The sequence below is a fragment of the Ambystoma mexicanum genome, chromosome 6p (genome assembly GCF_040938575.1).
Source record: "Ambystoma mexicanum isolate Mex_15411 chromosome 6p, UKY_AmexF1_1, whole genome shotgun sequence".
Taxonomy (NCBI): domain Eukaryota; kingdom Metazoa; phylum Chordata; class Amphibia; order Caudata; family Ambystomatidae; genus Ambystoma; species Ambystoma mexicanum.
Window position 1 is genome coordinate 119925219 of NC_090935.1, and position 18716 is coordinate 119943934.

At 50.5% G+C, this 18716-nt stretch overlaps 1 protein-coding gene across 2 annotated transcripts in view; it reads right to left on the minus strand.

The window, feature by feature from the left end:
- The window catches only part of PHF24 (PHD finger protein 24), a 615791-nt gene extending 600060 nt beyond the window's left edge, over window positions 1-15731 (minus strand). Inside the window, exon 1 of one of the 2 annotated variants that reach the window (XM_069626819.1) lies at window positions 15403-15731. The gene's annotated coding sequence lies outside the window, so the exon portion shown is untranslated. The remainder of the gene's footprint in view (window positions 1-15402) is intronic. The other variant, XM_069626820.1, reaches the window with a different exon arrangement.
- Between the last annotated feature and the right edge of the window lie 2985 nt (window positions 15732-18716).

Sequence of the window (18716 nt, forward strand, 5' to 3'; positions counted from 1 at the left end):
GCACTAGAGGACATTAGGAGGACGAGAAAAGCTTACTGAAAAAGGGGCCAGTAGTAAGGAATTTTGACAACTGGATGGCGGCCTTCACCATAATGTCTACAATTATATTACAGAAATTCCCAGAAGACGGGGTAGCATTAGTGGCGTATCAGCAGAGGGTGCTGAAGGTACACGCAGCATTTGGGGGAGACGCATGGCTGGAGTACGATCACGAGTTCAGAAAGGAGATGGACTGCTTTCCGGATATGGGATGGGAAAAATTTTAATCTTTACATATTTAATGTGCTGAAGGAGAAATGGGATTCCAAGGAGTGAAGCACAGGAGGGCAGCAGAGAAGGCAATATTGGCAGAATGATTACAAAGCTGATTATAGATACAATAACAGAAGATATGAATACAGCTATGACAGAAATAGAGACCAAAATTTTCAGAGCAGGAATTATGAGTCACAGAGAGGGTGGCAGAGCAGCCTGCCCCAACAACACAGGTGGGGGGCAACGGGAGCACGGGGACAACACGGGCAGAACCGGTACAATGTCAGAATTTTGAGAAGGGAGTACCCTGTAGCTGGGGATAGAAGTGCAAGTTCAGCCACAAGTGCGAGAGATGTAAGGGTGACCACAGCAGCTCCAAGTGCACAAGGGCCGCAGCTCCAAGCGGCAGAAGCGATGAGATGCGGAAATAAGAGCTGGGGCGGGAAGGGGGCCATGCCAGTAAAAATTGAGAGAATGGAAGGGTGGCTCCAGAAATACCCAGACCAAAAAACAGCAGATGAGATCAGGCAAGGCTTTAGAGAAGGTTTTAACATCCCGTTTACCAGGCAGGGAGTGCAGGACATTCCTAGAAAGCTGAAGTCTGCAACCGAGAACAGAGATATAGTGACAAGTAAAATCCGAAAAGAGGTAGAACTGGGTAGGGTAGGGTAGAGGGCCCCTTTACAGCCTTACCATTCGAAGAATTTATATGCTCTCCACTGGGACTGGTGCTGAAAAAGGATGAAGGGGAATACAGGCTGATACACCACCTATCCTACCCCCCGGGGGCCTCGGTGAACGACGGCATCGCCCAGAGCGATGCAACAGTATCATATTCAGACTTCCAGGAGGCAGTAGAACTGGTCAGGAAAGCAAGAAAAGGGGCATGGATGGCGAAAGCAGGCATTAAATCTGCATTCCGGCTGTTGCCAGTCAACAGCAGATCTCAAAGATGGTTGTGTATCATTGGGAGGGAGAATACTTCATCGACAAATGTCTCCCGATGGGGTGCGCCATCTTATGTGCATATTTTGAGAGGGTAAATTCATTTTTGCAGTGGGCAGTCACAGAAGAGATGAGGGAGGCCATGATGGTACATTACCTGGATGACTTTTTATTTGTAGGGCTCAAAGGTTCAAAGGTATGGAAGGCAACCTTGGATATATTTGTGGAAATAACAAGCGAGTGGGGTTTTCCACTGGCGGGGGAGAAAACGATGGGCCCAACGCAGATTATCCGATTCCTAGGAATAGACATTGACACAAGCAGGGGAGTGTGCCGGATCCCGGATGACAAGGTGACAGATCTGCTGAAGACAATAAAGGAACTACAAAGAAGAAACAAAGTGGCAGTGAGAGAATTGCAAGCGCTGGCAGGAAAGCTGAAATTCGCAGGAAGAGTCATACCACAGGGGAGGGTGTTCCAGAGAAGCATTGAGCTGAAAATAGGGGCTACAATGGGGCACCACAGAGTCAGGCTAGGGGGAGGAATCAAGAGAGATCTGGAAGTGTGGGCAAAATTTTTGAAGCACTTCAATGGGTCGGTGATATGGCGCTCACCGGTAAATGAGGAAGGGAAAAGGGTGTTGTTCACCGATGCAGCAGGTGGCCTTGGGTTTGGCGCGATACTGGGGAAACAGTGGTGTGCAGGCAAGTGGCCAAAAACATGGCAGGCGGCGGAATGGACAAAAAACATAACGCTGCTGGAGCTCTTTCCAATATGGTTCGTGTTATGCGCATGGGGGGGGGGGGAAGAGCTAGGAAACAATGAGTTGGTCGGATAACATGGCGGTGGTGCATGTGTTAAATAAAGGAATTGTGTCATGCATAATAGTGTAGTAATTAATGCGGGCAATCACGCTGGAAAGCCTAAAAATGAATATATGCATAAGGGCGAGGCACATCGATGGGGAAGCAAACGTGGTGGCTGATGCAATCTCTCGCTTTCATTTGGAGAAATTCAGGGAGCTGAGACCGGACGCCGACAAGGAAAGAACGCCCACACCGCGGAAGGCATAGGTCCCGTTGGAGGCACTGGAAAGGAAAGCACGGTTGGCTACAAGGTCGACTCTAAAGAAGTGGGAGATGAACGGAGAACGGAATGGGTCATTGACAAACTGACCAGGAACGCCCTAACGTACAAAACGGGTAAGCAGTACAAAAAGCATGTAAAAGATGTGTCGGTGGAAACAGGTGTAAAAGAGGTGGAAAAATTTCAACCGAAAAAATGTGTGAATTTCTCGAAGGGGCATTTGCCAAAGGGAAAAAGAAAAGCTGGGGGCAGCGCACCTAGCGGCGGTGGCATATACCACAAAAGTGGTGGGCATACCGGACCCAACCGACAGCGCTAGAATAAAATATGCTATGAGAGGATGGGCTAAATTAGAGGGGAAGAAACCAGATAACAGAAGGCCGGTGAACTTTGGGAAGTTGATAATTCTGTTAAAAGTGTTAACGAGATACATGCAGCAGCACGTACGAAACTGCGCTGTTCAGGGCAGCATTTGCCCTGGCATATTACGGGGCTTTCAGGGTAGGGGAACTGGTGGCCAGTGATACGGTGGCATGAGATGGCCTGGCAAGGAGGGATATTAGTATGAGAAACAAGGGGATGTCTATAATACTAAAGAAATCTAAAACAGACCAAACGGGGAAGGGGAGAGCAATAGACCTCAATTGCATCAGAGAGAAGGACCACTGTCCCAGATGCATCACTCAAGAATTCCTAGATCTCCGACCAGAAGTCGACGGGCAGCTATTAATACACAGGGACGGCAGCGCACTCAGCAGGTACCAGTTTCAGGCGGTATTGAAAAAGGCAGTGGCAAAAGCAGGATCGGATCCAGCCGAATTTGGAACACTTATTCAGGATAGGGGTGGAAACCTCTGCATGGGCGGGGGGCCTGGGAGCAAAGGGAGTGAAAAGAATTGGGGGATGGAAGTCGCAATGTTTTAAAAAATACATAAGGGAGGAACTGATATAAACACTTATCTCCCCCGTTTCCATAGAGGCTGGACCCTACAAATCGGCATGGATAGTGGGGCACTCTTTCGTGACCCAGGCAGGCAGGTGGCTGGAAGAAGTGAAGCAAGGACTACATTTCAAAAACACAATTACATCCTGGTGGGGCCTCCCGGGGATGCACTGGGAGGACATTCACGCTCCTCCCCCCTCCCCCTCCAGTACCTGGTTATACACCTCTGAGGGAACGACCTGGTGAGCACAAGAGGAACATTTGCGAGTCGCTGCATAGCATAGCCCGCAGTTGGTGTAAAACCGAGATTTTCATGTCAGAAATAATAGCAAGAAGGGTCTGGTATGGGGCACAGAGGAGGCACGCAATGGAAATAGCCAGAAAGAACCTAAATAAATCAGTAGAAAAGTACTGCAAGAGCACAGGGCTACACTTCATAAAACATGGACTACACCAGAACAATCCGGACATGTTTCACCAGGATGGGGTACACCTATCAAGGAAGGGGATGGGTTTTTTTTTTCGACAACATTTTTAGGGCACTCCAGGAATGGGGTTTAGGTAGGGTGCTTTTGGGGGGGGGCCTGAACTGGCGCGAATAACACCCGCTCAGGTGTGGCGGCATGTGCCCAGGGATAACAAGGACTCAGGAGGAGCCTTGGGCAACTTCGGGACGGGACACAAGGTGCCCAAAAGCATATGGCAGTGTATTGATTTTTGTTGCGTTGTATTTTCTGTAAGAAAATAAAATGCCTACGGCTTACAACTTTTCCATACACATAATCGGTCTGTGATTTATTATTTAGGTAGGGATCTGGTAAGAAGAGCAAAGCGAGCTCACACTACTCAGCCTATGCCCCAGGCCCCGGGCCACATGAAATGCGGGACGATGGAGGGCCTGGGAGTTTAGGCGCGGGGTGGGGGTGTGGGATGTTTTTATCCATGCATCCAAGCCCTACCACAAAATTGTGCATTACTGGCATTGAAAACATCATGATGGCCAGAGCTCCCCAGAAAGTGTACAGGGAAACATGAAGAATAGGCTGCCATCCATTTTTGCCTATGTTTGTGAGCACAGGAGGGCACTGCCTAAAACCACCATTGGGCTACACACACAGGTGCCCAAAAGCATATGGCAGTGTATTGATTTTTGTTTTGTATTTTCTGTAAGAAAATAAAATGCCTACGGCCTACAACTTTTCCATAAACATAATTGGTCTGTCATTTATTATTTAGGTAGGGATCTGGTAAGAAGAGCAAAGCGAGCTCACACTACTCAGCCTATTTTGTGCAGAGAGAGGAAGGTCCTCCTCTCTGACCCAGGTGTCCTAGAGCAGCAGTGTGTGTGCAGAGAAAGGCATACGCACCTAAAACTTTCGTATCCTAGAACAGTACTGTGTGTGCGCGCAGAGAGAGGCACATCCCCCTCACACCTGGCTATCCCAGAGCAACATTAGGTTTGCAGAGAGAGGAACATCGACTTCAGACTCGAGTATACCAGAACAGCACTGTGTGTGCAGAGAGAAAGATCTTCTCTCTGACCTAGGTGTCCTAGAGCAGCAGTGTGTGTGTGTAGAGAGAGGATTATCAACCTTGGACTCTGGTTTCCCAGAGCAGCTCTGTGTGTTTGCAGGGAGAGACACACCCCCTCACACCTGGGTATCCTGTAGCAGCACTGTGTGCTGAGAGAGGAAGATCCCCGTCTCTGACCCAGGTGTCCTGGAGCAGCAGTGTGTGTGCAGAGAGAGTAGTATCAACTTAAGACTCTGGTCTACCAGCGCAGCACTATGCTTGCAGAGAGAGGCACACTCACCTTACACCTGGGTATCGCAGAGCAGCATAATGCTTCCAAAGAGAGGAACATCCACCTCCGACCCAAGTATCACAGAGCAGCACGGTGTGTGCAGAGAGGGGAAGATCCCCCTCTATGACACAGGTGTCCTGGAGCAGCAGTGTGTGTGCAGAGAGAGGAAGACCCCCTCTCTGACTCAGGTGTCCTGGATGCAGTAGTGTGTGTGCACAGCGAGGAATATCCACCTAAGACTCTGGTATCCCAGAGCAGCACTGTGTGTGCGGAGAGAGGCACACCCCACTCACACCTGGCTATCCCAGAGCAGTATTATATTTGCAAAGAGAGAACATCCACCTCAGACCCGAGTATCCCAGAGCAGCACTGCGTGTGCAGAGAGAGGGAGATCCCCTCTCTGGCATAGGTGTCCTAGAGTTGCAGTGTGTGTTCAGAGAGAGGAATATCCACATAACACTCTGGTATCCCAGGACAGCACTGTGTGTGCAGAGAAAGACACACCCACCTTACACCAGCGTATCGCAGAGAAGCATTATGTTTGCAAACAGAGGTTCATCCACCTCCGAGCCAAGTATCCCAGAGCAGCACTGTGTGTGCAGAGAGAGGAAGACCCCCCTCTCTGACCCAGGTGTACGGGAGCAGCAGTGTGTGTGCAAAGAGAGGCACCCCCCCACACGTCGGTATCACAGAGCAGCATTACGTTTGCAGAGAGAGGAGCATCCACCTCCGACCCGAGTATCCCAGAGAAGCGCTGTGTGTGCAAAGAGAGGAAGAAATCACTCTCTGACTCAGGTGTCCTGGAGCGGTAGTGTGCTTGCAGAGCGAGGAATATCCACCTAAGACTCTGGTATCCCAGAGCAGCAGTGTGTGTGTGTGCAGAGAGCAGAAGACCCCCTCTCTGACCCAGTTGTCGTAGAGCAGCAGTGTGTGTGCAGAGAAAGGCATATTCACCCAAGACTTTGGTATCTCATAACAGCACTGTGTGCGCAGAGAGAGGCATATCCCCGTCACACCTGGCTATCCCAGAGCAGCATTACGTTTGCGTAGAGAGGAACCTCCATTCGAGTATCCCAGAGAAGCACTGTTTTTGCAGAGAGAAGAAGATCCCCCTCTCTGAACCAAGTGTCCTAGAGCAGCAGTGTGTCTGCAGAGAGAGGCATATCCCCTCACATCTGGCTATCCCAGAGCAACATTATGTTTGCAGAGAAAGGAACATCGACCTCAGACACGAGTATCCCTGAGCAGCACTGTATGTGCAGAGAGCGGATGATCCCCTCACTGACCTAGGTGTCCTAGAGCAGCAGTGTGTGTGTGCAGAGAGTGGACAATCCCCCTCTTTGTCCTAGGTGTCCTAGAGCAATGTGTGTAGAGAGAGAGGAATATCCACCTAAGATTCTGATATCCCAGAGCAGCACTGTGTGTGCAGAGAGAGGCCCCCTGACACCTGGGTATCCCACAGCAGCATTATGTTGGCAAGGAGAGCAACATCCACCTCCGACCCGAGTATCCCAGAGCAGCAGTGCGTGTGCAGAGAGAGGAAGAACTCCTCTCTGGCCCTGGTGTCCTAAAGCAGCAGTGTTTGTGCAGAGAGTTGAATAACCACCCAAGACTCTGGTATCCCAGAGCAGCACTGTGTGTGCAGAGAGAGGCACATCCGCCTCACACCTGGGTATGCCACAGCAGCATTATGTTTGCAGAGAGGAACATCGACCTCAGACCAGAGGATTCCAGAGCAGCACTTTTTTTTTTTTAAAAGAAAAAGAAATGTCGGTCTCAGATCTGGTTATCGCAGAATAGCACTTTGTGTGCAGTAAGAGCAGCATCTTGCCCAGAATTAATAATCCTAGAGAAGCACCCTGTGCTCAGAGAAAGAGAAAGGAGCATTCTCCACAGACCGAGGGATCCCACAACAGCACAGTGTGTGAACTGAGAGGAGCATACAGCATAGACCCGGGTCTCCCAGAGCAACACTGCGTGAACTGAGAGGAGCATCAGCACATGCCCGCCTCTCCCTGAACAGCACTGTGTGAACTGAGAGGAGCATTCAGCACACACCCAGGTTTCCCAGAGCAGCACTGTGTGAACTGAGGGGAGCATCCAGCACAGAACCAGGTTCCCCAGAGCAGCACTGTGTGAACTGAGAAGAGCATCCAGTACATGCCCGGTGTGATGCTGGAAATGCATCGGAGGGACATGACCTCCGTATCCTTGTCCTTTACTGCTTTTTATTGTGTGTTCTGCCGTGTTTTCCACGTAGGAGTTCATGTGGGACTCCTGGTGGTGCAGCTCTCTTTTGGTTTGGTGTACAGACCCATTGTATACCCTTATGGCACCCATGGGTGGGAGTGCAACCCTGTGCTCCTAGTGTATGTTTTTGGGTACCTGTGTGTGACCCGCAGAGCAGGGTACGGGCTGGTGGTAGCCCCGTGCTGAATTGACTGGTGCCCTGAGCATCCTCCATTTTGGGATGCCCAGGCCCGGTCATTGGAATCGGTAGATTCCTGATGGAGACAAAATGGCCCCCGTGGCCTCTTGCCTTCCATCACCTGTTACCATGATCTTCCCAAAGTCCCTTCCCCCTGACTGGCTGTTGGATGGAAGTTCCATATATGGTAGTGTGGGGAAGTGCCGACCAGACTGGCTGGAGCCTTCTCAACGTCCATATGTTGTTGGTACGCCTGTGGGTGGGACCTGCATGAATAGAGTGTTTGACAAATACGCATTCTGTGCTGTGGATGTCTAGTATTTGGTTTTTGACATAATGACTGAAACAGCCCTGCCCAAAACTGGTATGAATGCAGTGTGGAGTGTTGAGTGGCTGGGTACTTGTCCCAATACACAACTTGTTGTGAGTGTCTGGAGAGAAGTGACTAGCCTGAAGGCACTGTGCACCTGATTGGTTGCCTGCCTGCATGAATGCCCTTTGTAGTGATTGGATGCTTAAGTGTGACCAAGCGGAATGAACGGGAGAACAGTATATCTGGAGACATCACACTGCTAGGAGTCGTGCTCAGAAGTGTTCACAGCTGAAGCCCAACCTACGAAGAGTAACTGTAGTAAAACGGATGCTTGACCTTGAAGCCCTGCTGGAAGAGAAGAAGTGCTGCTACTCTCCTTCGCAATCTGAAAGCTGCTGCGCCTCCAATGACTGACCCAGTGAGGAGCTGGTAAGGTGCCCTCCTCCCGAGCTACAAGGGACCATCGTGCACCAGCTGATCTTTGCCAAAGCTCCCTGGTAGACAGACCTTCGACAGGCTGCCGACCCAATGCGGGGACTGCTGCAGAACTCCAAAGAGAAGCGCCCGGACAGTTGTCCGCAACTGTCGACGACTGCCGTCGCCGACTGGAGCCGCTGTGCTCCCGTTTGCCTAAGAACTTTCGAATCAAAGGACGCTCTCGTCCGCATCGCCGCCGCTATATCCTGCTGGAGAAGCAAGGACGAAACATGTTTGGGGATGCTTGTGGTCTCGTGCAGAAAGGATGTGGCATAGCAGTTTGGGCTGGACTGCCCCTTTTGGGGTGGGGCCAAGCCTGATTTGCATATGGTCTTTCCCTTCTGTAATGGCTTGGCAGGCAAAGAACGGTGGTCTGGAGGGTTTCCCAGAGCAATGCCAGTGGTTAAGATTCATTCTAAACCTTCCAGCCATCACCTCTTTGTTTTTGCTTTGTCACCCTGAGTGGGAAGGGTATGCCCAGACGTGGGTCCTGTGCCTGCTAGGCCTAGAGACCCAAGCTACTCCTCACTGATGAGCCCCAACAAGGGCGAAACATGTTTGGGGATGCTTGTGGTCTCGTGCAGAAGGGATGTGGCCTAGCAGTTTGGGCTGGACTGCCCCTTTTGGGGTGGGGCCAAGCCTGATTTGCATATGGTCTTTCCCTTCTGTAATGGCTTGGCAGGCAAGGAACGGTGGTCTGGAGGGTTGCCCAGAGCAATGCCAGTGGTTAAGATTCATTCTTAACCTTCCAGCCATCACCTGTTTGTTTTTGTCCTGCTGGAGAAGGCCTGACCGTTGACGCGCCGAGGAGCATCCACCGGTGGGTTTCCCGCCACCCAAAGACCACAGAGACGCCAACGACCCGACGCCCTTGCTGGGCCACATTTCTTCAAACTCTTTGCTGTCCGGAACTATCCACACTGAGGTGCCCCGCACGCCTCTTCCTTGCAGGACGTTTCCGTTTCCCTGTCAACGAGCAGGGAACAGGCAGACGTTTGATGACCTGTGACTCCTGACTTAAAGGGAGAGCACTCAAGAAGGGCCGTCGATTCCCCGACGAGGAACGCTACAAGGCCAAGTACTTTGGGGTTGCACAACTATTGGGAAGTCTAGTGTGAACAATATATGGACTGGGCTTGTATCGTTATCCTACAGGTTGCCCAGGTGGGGGGGGATCTGCACACAGAGCTGTGTTTAACGGTAGCGACCGCATCTTGCCAATTGTTCAACCATCTTACTTTCCCTCCTCTCTCTACTGCTGGTTTCCTCTTTATTTTGATCTGTGTGTCATTCTGACTGTATGCACTTTAATGAGATCAAATAACATTTGTGTTACCACTTTAGAACTGTATATATTTGCCATTGCTGATTTTCCGAGTGCAAAGTGAGTTATTGTGATCCTGTACAACTTTGAATATTAATAATATTCTATATAATACTCTAATATAATAATAATAATAATAAAGACTGTTTTAAACCGATACAGTGTGCGGACATTCCTTTGTGGGTGCTTGGGGACTACACTGTACTTAAGAACCAGCCCTCATCACCTCCTGAGAAGCTAGGCCTTGATTACTCGTCCATTGCTACCACAATAGAGAATCTTGGCTGGGGTCCTCTGTGCCTCTCCTCTACTATATAGAGAGCGGAAGTACAGACAGCCCAACCGGTTCTCCAAGAGCAGCACTGTGTGAAATGAGAGGAGCATCCAGTAAATGCGCGGGTCTCGCAGAGCAGCACAGTGCATTCAGAGAAACAAGAATCCATCTCAGACCTCAGTATCAGCGACAAGCACTGTGTGTGCAGAAAGAGGATCATCCACCCAGGTATCCCAGAGTTGCCCTTTCTGTGAGGAGAGAGAGAAGAATTCCATCGGACATGGTTGTTCCAGAGCAGCACCATCTGCAAAGTGAGACGAGCATCCATTTTAGACCCAGGCAACGCAGAACAGCATTGTGTGTGCAGAGAGAGAGGCATCCACCCATGACTGGTGAATCCCAGAGCTGCACACTATGGGCCTGATTCATGGCAATGTGCACAGAAATCCTGCAAGGGCCGTGTGGCGAGAAGGGCACTGCGTGAGCTTGTGTGCAGAAAGAAAAATGTGTGCCCTGCATATTCATTACATTTACAGCGCCAAGTCACTGTTATCGCAAGTCGAGGCCGAAGCGCTCCGACACACCAGCACACAAAGCATCAACAGTCAGAACAGCTACCTTTGTGCCCTCCCCCAGGCACAAAATACATGTACCCTTCAAATAGTGTGTAGTGTCCCTCACAAACAGTCCTGCATCTCGGGGACCCTGCGTGGCGTCCCCATAACTATATCCAGCACCCCGACAACATGCATATACAATTAAATCGTAACTCGTTAATTACTCAGGAAATCTGCATGCAAACCCCCATAAACCGTTCCTGCACCCTGCTAAACTGCGTACACACACCCCTAAATTAGAGCGGAATCCCGGTTGTGTGCACACACCTATATACGACATGCAACCCCACCTCTGCACTGCGATTCCCATGTGCAAGTGTACTTAAGCATGCCTTCTGGTGGCAGAAAGTATGAAGGAATTCCGTGGCCATTTCCTGGCCATGAGGTTGCACGATCAAAACCACAAATACTTCTTGTGCCGAGCAATTGTGGACATGCGAGGGACTGCATGCAGGGCCTCCATCAGTGTGCCCAATTATTTGCAAGCTCTTCCCTATTTTAGGTATTCTGCCCCATTCTCTGCCCTCTGCGCAAGCCATGCCAACGCTCTGCGTGGAGTCTCGCGCAAGGCCCTTGATGGCTTGCAGAGACGTGCCGTGTTTGCGCGAACTCCACACAAGTCCAGGAAAAGTACTGCGCATTCGATTCCATGTATCGACAAATGCGAATTTGCATGCAGTTTGGCGTGCAAATACCCCATTTCCTCGCAAATAATTCCATGAATCGCGCCCTCTGTGGAGAGAGATAGGAGCATTCACCTCAGAAGGGATTGCATCAGGGCCTGTCCACCATTTCAAATGAAAAGGGCCTCGAGACTCAGGGGTGGGGCAGCATTTGCCGCCCCCATGTTACCAGTATGCAGTCTTAAATCATGGGAATTTATTCCCTTCTATGTTACTTTTGTTCTTGGGCTTTAAATGTGCACTTTGAAGTACTTGCGCAACAAGCTCCATTTGCTGGAGCCCTCATCCTGTCGCTGCCAAGTGATGGCAAAAAGTCTCCAGCCATTGAAACTTATAATGCGAGCATGCAAAGTGCTAATTTAAAGCTGAGAAATACACCTGGGTGTTAATAACGACCAATTATCATGAGACGCCAGCCAGCAGGGAGCTGGATCAATAAATGGCCACTGAAAAGCTATGTATTCCTCTTTGTCAGCAAGTGGCTGATGCAGAGAAACTGGTATTAAAAGACAACAAGGTGATAGGCATTTAGTGATTCAGCCCTCAGCTGGTTGGCCGTCTAGTGGTAATTGGTGGCTACTAAGCTCCAGCTGTATTTGTCTCCATTATAATGTATGCACCACCCAGTGGGGATGGGGGCGTGCCCAAATTGTTTTCCACTCCAAGCAAAGGTGGGCAACAATCTTGTTGAAATGGGTCCCTGCACTTCTTCAGCAGGGCCTGCACCTCAGTCGCATACCAGAACAAGACATTACGGGAAATTATCATCCAATTACCAATGTTCCCTTTATGTTGAAAATCCTTGACAAAATCGCGTATTGCCAATATCAAAATTTTATCGAGGAACACGACATACTAGCCTCCCGACAATCTGGGTTTCGCCCCAATCATGGGACTGAGACTGCGCTGCGGAATTTAAATTCCTACATTGCTGGTCTTGTTGACAAAGATCACACAGCCCTGTTGTTGTTATTAGATCTATCCGCCGCGTTCGATTTAGTCGATCACCAACTTCTGGCGGATAGACTAATCACAATTGGTAAATGTTCTTCTAAAGCATCAGCCTGGTTCAAATCATTCTTGAGCCCACGGAACATGAGGGTAACAAAGGACAACACTTACTCCATTACATCCCTACTATTATTTGGTGTTCCACAGGGCTCATGTCTTCTGCCTTTACTCTTTAATATTTACTCACGTCTTCTCTGCGCTATTTTGTCAGCTATGGGCATTTATTTTGCCAATTATGCTGACGACACGCAGATTTTCATCAAACTTACTGGTGAGTATCTAAAAGATGCAGAGCATATCAATTCCATCTTTGCTGAAATTCAGAAGTGGATAAACTCTTTAGCCGTCAATAATGCCAAAACTGAGCTGCTGATCTTAGGTACCCAGCAGAGATTAAAGAAACTTGATACAATTTATGACAACTTTTTGATTGGTCAACATGTTATTTCTGTATCTAAATCTGTCAAAACTCTGGGGGTCTTTTTTGACCCTCAGCTACATTTTACCCGTCAGACTAATTACCTTAAATCCTCCTGCCACTATTATATCCAGCTTTTATGGCAGATACGTCCATATCTGTCCAAAGAAAATCTTGCTCTGATCGCAGCTGCAATTGCAAACTGCAAGCTGGATTATTGTAATAGTCTGATGATTGGTACTTTGCAGGCCAATCTTAAAACCTTGCAGGTCATACAGAACAGTGCAGTACATGCTGTAAGGGGCCTCAAGCGCAATATGCATGTTTCCGATGCCAGGCGCAGCCTACATTGGCTGCCAGTGCAACAGCGACTACAACATAAAGGTTTAACCATTGTGTTTAAATGCCTATATGGTAAAGCTCCATCTTATTTTACTGCTAGGCTAAAAAAGAAACTAGTTACCCCTCCTCTGCGCTCAAGCAGTAATATTGTCTTGGTTCAACCTCCATTTACCCTGAAAAGATCTGGAGGTGCAAGCTTTGACTCATGGGCACCGGCTCTATGGAATTCACTTCCCAAATATCTTGCTAATAGTGATTCCTTGTTTATCTTTAAGAAGCAGTTAAAGACCTGCCTGTTTGACAAAGTTTATGATAAATCTATTTCTTTTGGCACAGTACTTTGGTACGGATTCTTGTATCCCGCCATATCTTACCATCTTTTTTGGCCTCTATGAGTACTGGATTCTCATGGATCTCTGTTTTTTGTTTCTCTGTTTGTTATTGTTGTCTGTTGTCTGTCTCCTTTCTTCTTCTGTGTGTGCCCTGAGGCCTTCGGGTTAGTGGCGCAATACAAGAACGTAGATAGATAACCAGCTACCCCAGAGCCGCCCTCTACTCACCACCCCCCTACCCCCAAGTGGCAAGTATCCAACAACAAGAATACGTGTACAGGGAGATATAGGCACGTGTGGAACAGGTTTCCCTGCCTAGCATGTTACAGCATGGTGGCCTATGCAGAGAAAGGCACGCTCACTACAGTAAAAGCAAGGTTCTGCCTGCAGAGAAAGCACCACACACCACACCCCTCAGAGCCGGATATCTCATGGCAGAGCGATGTGTGCAGAAACAGAGCCACACCAGCTTGTTCTATTGGGGGAGAGGCGCCCACGCCTCAGACACATATGCTAGAGCAGGACTGCGCATGCAAGACAGGCAAGCACGCACCTCATTCCAAGATATCACCCACCCTGGACGCAGCTCACACTCCGTAGAATTCAAAGGACGCTCAAATCACCCAATGCTTTCAACTTGCAGTCCCGATAGCTTGGGAAGTATGTAGTGCATGCAGAGAAGGAGGTCCACAATTCAGAGCGTGCTACCCCTCAGCGGAAATGTGTGCGTAGAGAAAGGAACACACGCCTCGCAGACGCGTAGGGCAGAGCCAGAGGACCACACGCCTGGGAACCTGGGATTGCAGTGAAGCGATGTGGGTCCTGAGAGAGGCAGAAGCCCGCAACTCGCTCTGATATTCCACAGCACGGCAATGCGTGAGAGAGACGACGCGTCGGCTACACTCCAGAACAGGACCCTGTTTGCACACAGAGTGACATAGCGCGAGGGAGATAGAGACAGGAAAGAGAGAGAGGGAGACATCGCAAGAGCGGAGGAGAGAAAGGCGGAGGGAAGGGGAGAGAGGGGCGGAAATGCTGAGCGAGGAGAGAGTGAGATGCAGAGGGGGAAGAGATGAGAGAGCGAGGAGGGGCGGAGTATGCGAGTGTGAGATGCAGAGGAAGAGAGAGAGAGGGAGAGGGATAGAGAGGATGAGCGAGGGGAGAGTGTGAGATGCGGTGGAAGAAGAAATTAGAGAAAGAGAGAGAGGAGGCTGTGTGGGAGATGCAGGGAAGAGAGAAAAGAGAGAGAGAGTGAGCGGAGGAGGGAGAGAGATGCTAAGCGAGGGGGAGAGTGTGAGATGCAGAGGAAAAAGAGATACAGGGGAAGAGATAGAGAGAGAGACAGAGAGAAGAGTAGTGGGAGGGATAGAGAGGCTGAGCGTGGGAGAGAGAGGAAGAGTGAGTGGAGGAGGGAGAGAGATGATGAGCGAGATGATAGTTTGAGATGCAAAGGAAAAAGAAATGAGAGAGAGGAGGGAGTGTGGGAGTGTGAGATGCAGGGGGTAAAAGAGAGAGAGAGAGGGGTGGAGTAGGGAGAAGGATAGAGAGGCTGAGCGTGTGGAGAGTGTGAGATGCAGAGGAAGAGAGATAGAGAGAGAGAGATAATGAGTGAGTGGAGGATGGAGAGAGATGCTGAGCGAGATGAGAGTTTGAGGTGCAGAGGAAAAAGTTGAGAGGGGGAGAGTGTGAGATGCAGGGGGGAGAGATGAGAGAGAGAAACCTCGTGGCCCAGTAGCGTAGGAAAGAATATGTTATTGAGAGCAGCACACACCTCATAGTGAAGGACCCCAGAGTAAGGAGTGCTTAGAAACAAGAATAGCAAGTACAAGTGTCCCACAGTTCACAGGCAGGTACCCCAGAGCAGAATTGTGCGTGGTGGAATGGTGGGAGCACGCATCTCGAAGCCGGATGTCTCAGAGCAGGGCTGTGTGCGACGGGAGAGGATAACACACCTCGGAGACAGATGGCCCAGCGCAGGACTGCGTGTGGTAGGAGCGGAGCGCCCACGCCTCGAAGCCGGAGCTATCCCCAGGCATCTCAGAGTCAGGCGCCCGCAGTTCTGATTAGAAGCCCTCCCCCACGCAAGGGTCGACCCTGCACCCGCTTGTCGGTCAGTAGTAAGAGAGAAGAGCTGCACGGCGCACACTCACCCGTCTGCGCTGCCGCGAGCTCGCCCGCCTGTGGGAACCGGCTCCTTGATCACAGCCTCGGCAGCCTCACCGCATCCATCCCCAAAGCATCCCAGTTCCGTCTCGAGCAATCCTCTCGGCCCCGGTGGCGTCCTCCGTGCACCGCTCCCTGCGAGCCACACCCCGGCCTGGCCCCCAGGGCGCACGGGCCGGGCAGGCAGTGCTGCAGTGCTGGAGCGCGCAGCCGGGGAGATGCTGCCGCCCCTCGCCCGCCCTGTGCGTGCTGTGTCAGTGTGCGGCTCCCGGCGGCAGCAGCAGCGGCTCTGCGTGCATCACCGCTAGCAATTACTGCGGGAGAGCTCCGCTCCCAGTTTATAAGCTCCTGACGTGAGCCGGAACATACCAATATGTAACACGTTATCGCCGCGTCTCCTCTCATCACACCTCCTCTCTGCTTGGCTTCTTCTATCACTCTCTTCCCCACCTCATTCTCTTTCCCCTCCTCACCTGTCTCTCTCTCCCTGTAGCCCCTCCTCCCAACCCCTCTTGTCTTCTCTCCCTCCTCGTTTCTTCTTTCTCCCCCCTCACCCGTCTAGCCGTCTTTAGCATTTTTTCTCCATTCTCGCTTTCCTCCCCCATCCTTTCTCACGTATTCTCTCCCCTCATCCTCTCTCAGGCCACTCCATCCTCTTTTGTCCTTTTAACCTCCCCTGTCCTCTACCTCCGAGTTCCACTCGTGTTTCCCATTCACGTTCCTTCATTTCTCCCCACTATCTCCTCTTCCCCATCTACTTTTCTACTGTCCTCCTTCACTGCGTTTCCCTGACCCTCTCGTTCCAAATGCACCCCCTCTTTTTCTCCTCCTTCTGAACCAGACTTCCGCTTCCTTACTTTTCAATTGGCAGGTCACCTGCTTTGTATACTACTTTCCCTCCTCGTTTCTTCACCTCCTTCCTCGTTCTTCTCGTCTTCTACCCCACTGCTGCAACTCACATCTTCTATTCCTCCGCCTCTACTCACTGTTCCCGTTCCGCCCTTCCTCTTCCTCATTCAGAATGTTCGACTCGCCCTTCCTTTTCGGCAAACGCCACACCTTTCTCTGCCTCCCTGGCTCTCCTTGTTCTCCTCTCCTCGCCCCTGTCACCGCTCCCCTCTTCGTTCTTTTGACTAGACTCACACCACGTTCCTGCCGTGTCCTTTCACTCTCCGCTGCCTTATCTCTCCCTTCTGTTCTCTCCTGCCCCAACGCTTCATCTTCTCCTCTTTCTCCGCGCACCCCCGTTCGCCCTCTTCTCTCCTCTTTATTCCTGACCCCCACCCCTATTCATGCCCCCCTCCTTCATGCTTTCCCCACTCGCGCCCTCCCCTGTCTGTGAAGCACTTTGCTTCCTAGCCTTTCACTTACTCCACGCTCCCTCACCTGGGCCCCCTCCTCTTTCCTCCCGCCTATGTTCGCCTGAGGCTGCACAGCTTTGGGGATTGTGAGGGGTAGCAGAGCTGCAGCAATGTTCCTTGTCACCGCTGAACAAGGTCACACGCTGCCTCAAACACCTGGTGCCCGGTGTGCAGCCAGCTCGTGACAGCGGGACCCAGCTGGGGGGAGGCCGGTGCTCTGGCACACCCACGCCAAGCAAGTGCCCCTACACGAACTGTTATTTTACCGTTCCGCGCTGTCATGTTCGCGCCCATTTAACATTTATACAATAATGTCTCTTCTAACACTACTTCTGCAATTCACCTCCATACAGCTGATCTTTCCCCCTATAGACTCTACAAGCAGTGTCTGGAAATGGAAACAATGTGCTACGGCCCCGGCCCACCCCTCTTCGTGCGGCGATTGGGGGGGAGGGAGGGGTGAGTGCATGTAGGCGTTGCGAGAAGCGGAGTCCCAGCACACACGTTTATGGCTCTTTGCCGGAGCCAAGCTTCGCCTTGTTCAGGTCCGGATCCCACCCTGGCTACAAGGTAGCTCAGTCGAAAGCTGTGCCAAGTCAACTGCCAAATTCTTCGTACAAGATGCCACTCACAAGTCTTGCAACCTGCTCGCTGACTCGAGGTGGCAACATGAGTACCACGCCATGCGTATTGGCTATGATTCTTTGACTAATGGTGTTACAAACATTGTAAAGAGGAGGACGGACACACATGAGGCAGATGGCTCCACGTATTCAGAGTGACTTCTAACGGCACTTTGCATGATGGGATTTGTAGTTTTAGTTTTTAGCATTTTAAGTGACTCTCGATGCTTTCGCGTCCTAGAGTTGATGAGAGCAGCTGGCAGTTCCAGGTAGCCCTACTGCAACATTGCAGCCACCATATAGTGCCTTACGGTTCTGCAGCTTACTTGGCTCATAAACCGGATAGTAGACGTGTTACTGGGATCAAGGTCTAACCATAACTCGGGAAGCAATAGAGGTCAATATCCACCAACAGTGGGGTGACCAGAGGTCCCGGTTTTGCCGGGACTGTCCCAGCATTTGGTGCTCTGTCCCCCTTTCTCAAGATTATGTTTCCATAGGAAACTGCAGTGGTCCCGGTTTTTGGTAGTCGGTCTTTATAGCTGACGGCCATGAATGCATAATCTCACACAGAAGAAATGCTAAATTGTACAACCTAAGATACTGTTATTTTGTGATAAATTAGTTATAATATGTGTCTATTTGAACAGTAACACTTAAACCCCCTTCTCCAACCTCTACTGAAATATAGTGCCTTGATGGCCACTTTCAAGATTTAGTCCTACTTTTATGTCAGTTGCCCTGTCCCGGTTTTTTATTTTTTAAATCTGGTCACTTAACCGGCGGTCAAGTTTATTTTAACAAAAAAATCAAAGCTCATCATTCACCGAACAATGTTATTCAAACATGTGTATGTACCGCAGATGTCCAAATGGGCGGGGACTAAAGGGTACGAAGTTCCCTTACTTTTCGGGCAATCATTCATCATTCCCTTACTTTATGCGACCGAGAATACCGATCCAGGTTGGCAACTTCAAACGTTTTGTTTTAAACCTCACCCCTGCAGGCGCCTCAAACCAAACATCTGCAAATTTGAAACCAGTGCAGCATCTCACTGAACTATTTCACATGTGCTGAGCAGAGCTGGCCTTGGGGGGGGGGGCTAGCCGGGCGACCGGCCGGGGCGTCACGCCCCCCAGGGTGCCATTTGCCCCCGCCATGCCAGCTCGGGGAATCTTTCAAGGGCTCCTCCGAGATGGCATTGTGGGAGAAGGCGCAGCAGGTGGCCTTTTACTGCAAAATGTGCCCGCGGCGGTGGGTGCATTTAAATGCGCCCCTCAGCCGCAGCCACATTTCATAAGAAAAGGCGCCATTAGC